General features: G+C 41.6%; 1 protein-coding gene across 3 annotated transcripts in view; it reads right to left on the reverse strand.

The window, feature by feature from the left end:
- Nox4 (NADPH oxidase 4) overlaps window positions 1-5,403 on the reverse strand; it is a 157,105-nt gene that overhangs the window by 44,534 nt on the left and 107,168 nt on the right. The window lies entirely within an intron of this gene.

Here is a 5,403-nt window from a genome sequence, read left to right on the forward strand (position 1 = left end):
GTGAACGATGATGTGAACAAGCCCAGCTTCATGGAACACAGAATTGCCAAGAGGAGCCCTTCATTTCACTTTCACCTGAGCTAACCCGTAGCACTAGATTTGTCTCTGTTTGTCAGCTCCACTTGCTCCATGACTGTCGTCTCTTGAATCTATTTCCACCGTTCGTGCTATTGTTTGGTCCTCATTTGATTCTGCCTCTCTGCAGCATTTGATGCAATGAGTCAAGCCTTCTTTTGCTGAAGCACTACCCCATCGTATCCAGCAATCAAATGCTCCTCATTCTCTTTTGACCTGGTGGCCAGCCCGTCTTTGTCACGAGCATGACCTGCCCAGATGTCTCAGAGCTCAATCTTCTGTTACAGTTTTGCATCTTTCTTAATGATTCTTTCTGGCACAGTGCCACCCTCTCAGGGAAGTTTTGAGGTCCCGGGAAAGGAATTCTGCTCTCACAGTGATGAGCAGATAAGGTGCGATTCAGGGACACTCGACATCCAACAGTGTTGAAAAGAATTCTGTGCAGTAAGTAATGGTCTCATTTCTGCACGCTTTTCAGATGTCTTGTTGGTATTCATGTCTATATGCAATTATGATCGTAAAAGCACAAAGTTTTGTATGATTTTGTTATTTATTTATTGTCTTTTTGAGAGAGGGTCTCCCTATGCAGCTCAGTCTGGCCATGAGCTCACTTCGTAGCCCAGACTTGTCTTGAACTCTCAACGATCCCCCTGCCATAATCTCCCAAGTGCTGGGATTACAGGCACGCACCACTATGCCCAGCCCTCACATGATTGTAATATGTAATTAAATATGATTTAAATTTCTAGGATAACAACCACCCTATAAACTGAAAGAATATCATATTCACTTGTGTTCAAAATTAAACCAAAAATGTTCACCACTATGGAAAACCACACATCCCCTGGTTTATATCTAGATGTCCCTCCAAAGCCTCACGCACTCATGCAGAAGACTTGTGAGAGGTGGCCAGGCTATGAGTGTGTGGTACTCATCCGTGGCTTCACCTAGTGACGAGCTCACAGCGAGATGTGATGTGGGCAAGTGAAGCCTGGGAAGAGGAGGTGGTCGCTGTGGGCGTGGCCTAGGCAGGACGTGCCTCCCTCCCTCTCCCTTGAATGCTCTCCGCTTCCTGCCCTCCATGTCACAGGCTGTTTCTCCTCCACCACACCCCCTGCCAAGCTGCTGTGCCTTGCAACCAGTTGATGATGAGCTGAAGCAAAAAAGGCAGGAGCTGGAGAAGACAGAGCCAGGCCACGTCCCAGATGACAGCCTCTCGCGGTAAAGCCCTCTATCCTGAGACATTTAGCCATAGATTCACCCACCTTCGAGGATGGCACCCACGTGATCCAATAATTTTCCAAAAGCTCCATCTCTGAAGACCTGAGCCTTTAAGGGAACATTCTAGATCTAAACCACAAAAAAATATAACTAGATTTAATGTCTTGAAGTTGTGGCTGGTTTGCTGAAGGTTTTGGTGGCCTGGATTGAAAATCAAACTACCCACAACTTTTCCTTGCATCAAAGCCTAATCCAGACCAAGACCCTTATTCTCATCAATTCTGTGCAGACTGTGAGAGGTAAGGAGGCCCCAGAAGGTGGTCTGAAGCGAGAGGACGCTGCTTTATGATGAGAAGCCACTTTATAGGTGTTCAGAGAAGCATCAAAGGCTGATATAAAAGCACCAGCAAAAGCTGGATACAGACAACATAGCTGAACACAGTGGCTACATCAAACAATAACTGTCCAATATAGATGAAACACCTTTTTTTTTTTTTGAAAAGGATGGTATTTAGTTCTTTCACAGCTACAGGAGAAGTCTATACCTGGCCTCAAAGCTTCAAAGCACAGGCTGACTGGTTGGGGTCGGGGGAGTAATTTGCTGCTGAGGCTAAGTTGGAGCCAATATTAATTTACCATCCCCAAAGTCCTAGAGCTCTTAAGAAGCATGCTGAAGATATTCTACGTAGACCCATAAAAAGAAAAGCAAAGCAAGAATAATAGCATATTTGTCTACAATACGGTTTCATGAATATCTCAAGCACATTGTGGAGAACTGTTGCTCATAAAATAAAATGTCCTTGACAATGCCCTTAGTCACTTAGGAGTTCTGACGGAAGCCTGGTTCTGTGGCACATGCTTATAATACAAGCACTTGGGCTGAGGCAATGGGATCACTGCAAGTTCAAGGCCAGCTTGGCTACATGGCAAATTCAAAGAAGCCCTGAACTAAGTAGCAAGACCTTGTCTCAAAGGCAAAAACAAAAAAGAACTCCAGCGGAGGTGTTCAAGGTCGGTACTGTTCGTGTCCTGCTGATACAGAATCCACCGCACTGCTGGTAACACCAGATGCAATTTCAGGTTTCTAAATCTATTACCTAACAAACATGTTTTATGAGGCTACAGTTGCCAAAAAATAGTTCTACTTGTGGATTTGGGTGAATTAAATCAAAATTCTTCTGGAAAAGACTCATCATTCCATACACCAATAAAAACATTTGGGACTCATGGGAAGATGTCACGTTGCCTGTCTTTCGCAGGAGGTTGATTTCAAGCCTTGCAGCTGACTTTGAAGGGTCCGCCCGCTACTGTGGCAGAAATAACAAAGGAGGTAGAGGGGATAGCAAAAGATCTAGAAATGGAGCCTGCAGAGGTAGCAAAACTGTTATGATCTCATGATAAAACTCCAACACAGGAGGAGTTGCTTCTTGTGGATGAGCAAAGAAAACACCGCTGGAATGAATCTGCTCGCAGCAAAGATGTAATGAATATTAGTGAAACAGCAGCGAAAGATTCAGAACATCCCATAAATTTAGTTAAAGCCGTGGTGGGCATGACGAGGGCTGAGTCCAACTTTGGAAGTTCTAGGGGAAACAAATGCCATCAAACAGCATCAAATGCCTCAGAGAAATCTCTTGAGATAGGAAAAGTCAATATATGGAGCAAACAACGTTCCCCTGTTTTGAGAAATTTCCAGCCCGTTGAGTCAGTCGCCACCAGCACTGAAGCATGATTACCCATTAGCATGAAGATCGGCAGTTCCCGCAGGCACATGTGAGCCTTACTATTCTTTAACGATAAAACACTACTTTTTAATTTAAAGTGCATAATTTTTACTTTTTCATTCTCCTTTAATTTTATGTAAAAATACTTTAATAGTAGGTGAAAAACAATAGTGAATATATTATGTATTAATATCTTCAAAGTAGTTACTCAGCATATAAGATACAGGCATAAAAAATTTTCCAAACAATATTAACACAAACTTTCTTTTCAATGAACTAAGAGAAACCAGTATGATAACTACCTTGTTCTATTTTTCCTTTTCCCTTCCCTTCTTTCCCCTTTCCCCTGCCCTCGTTCATCTTTCCTTTGGAACAATCTCTTGCCATTTCACAATATTTACTGTATATCTGAGGCTTATTTCCTCTTTCAGTTTTCTCAAATCAGGGAGACAATACGATCTTTACACATGTGTCTGATTTATTTCACTTAAATATCACCTCAAATTACATCCATTTACCTATAAGCCTTAAGTTTATCCTTCTTTATGACTCAGTAGTATTCCATTATATTAAAAAATCCACATTTTTTTATTCATTGCCCAGTTCATGGGCATTTGGGTTGTTTCCAAGATTTAGCTGTTACAAATTGTGCTGCTATAAACATGGGTGCACATATATTGCTCTGGTATGAAGTTTTTAATTCTTCTGGGAAAATACCCAGAAGAGAATAGCCAGGTTGAATGGGCCCTCTAATGCTAGTTTTTCAGGGATCTCTATACTGATTTCCATAGTGGCTGTTCCAGTCTACACTCCCACCTATAGTGGAGGAGGGTTTCTTTTCCCCACAGCCCCTCCAGCATTTGTTATTGGTTGACTTCTTGATGATAGCCACTCTTTCTGGGGTGGGATGGAATCTCAGGGTTGTTTTAATTTGCATTTCTCAAATGAGCAGTGATGTTGAATATTTTTTCATATATTTATCTGTCCTTTGTATTTCTTCATCTGAGAAGCATATATTCATCTCAGATACCCATTTTGGATTTGGGTCTTCGACCCTTGAGGGGAAATCTGATTTTTTCCATTTTTTATGTGTTCTACATATAAGAGGCTGTAGTATACTATAGATATGATTTATATATGCACTGGGAAACCCAAACATTCATGTAATTCACAACAATTTTTGTTGTGCAACGGAATACCCATGTCTGCCAAAAGTAAACCAAAAATACTTACTTTATTCTGGTCATCTAGAACTGAATCTGTACTGTCTTTGAGCTAACCCTTAAATGCAAATGCTACTGCAACCTCACTTCCTGGAAATCTGAAAAATATATTGGATCTAATAAGAACAAAACTGAACTTTGAATTTCCACTTACGGCCCCTAAACATACTAGGGACACTTCCCCAGTAAGTGGCCACTTAGCCTAAAAACATTTGTCTTTCTTGCTTCCTAACTTCCCTTACATGACAACTTGAGTGGGTAACAGAAATCCTGCCATGTGTACCTGCAAAATCGAAGAACCGCTTGCTTTTCTCACTCTTGATCGCTATCACTATAAGCCAGACTAGCATATTTTTTGGCCTGGACCTCACCAAAAATTTCTTTTAATTGTCCTTCCAATTTAAGCTACTTCCTGCTGCAGGGTGGTGGGATGAGGTTATAGTATGTGGATGAAATTACTGACCCCCATAAAGTAGGATTATATAGCAGGAGGCCAAAGAAACACCACCAAAGCATTTACAAAGTGATGCCAGAACCCAGCCCCCCAAGTCGATCTATTCTCTTTAATGCTCAAAAAATATCATGTCACCAGGGAGATGGCTCAGGGGCATAAGCACTTGATTGGCAAGCATAAGGTTCTGACTTTGATCCCTGGTGTGGCCAAAAAAATAAATAAATAATTTAGAAAATCATGTCTTTCTCCTTCTTAAACTCAATTATTTTTCATAACCCAACCTTCCAAACACTAGGAGCGACACTGATAATCACTGAGACAGATAATCATTCAAGCCAAGGTCTGACTTGAGATTACAATCTGAATGCTCCCTTAGCCTTTCCAGTTCACTGCCCTCAGCCAACTCTCCTTGCCTGCCACTTGCCTGACCCTCATCATTCCAACCGCATCCCCAGGCCTCTCAGCTCTTCTTCAATGCATCAAATTTCCCCCCTCCCGTAGCCTTTTCTTTGGCTGCATGCTTGGCCTAAATTCTTCACTTCCTGGACTATTCTGGACTTATCTCTTCACCTGTCCACACATCTTTAGAAAGTATGTAAGCGAAATCTGATATTTGAATAGCAATGAAATACCCATCTCTGCCAAAAGTAAACAAAAAGGGGGATATAGATGAGGGATCATTTTGCAGTAAATATATATGTATTTA

Source organism: Octodon degus, unplaced genomic scaffold (assembly GCF_000260255.1).
Source record: "Octodon degus isolate 3935 unplaced genomic scaffold, OctDeg1.0 scaffold00306, whole genome shotgun sequence".
NCBI lineage: Eukaryota > Metazoa > Chordata > Mammalia > Rodentia > Octodontidae > Octodon > Octodon degus.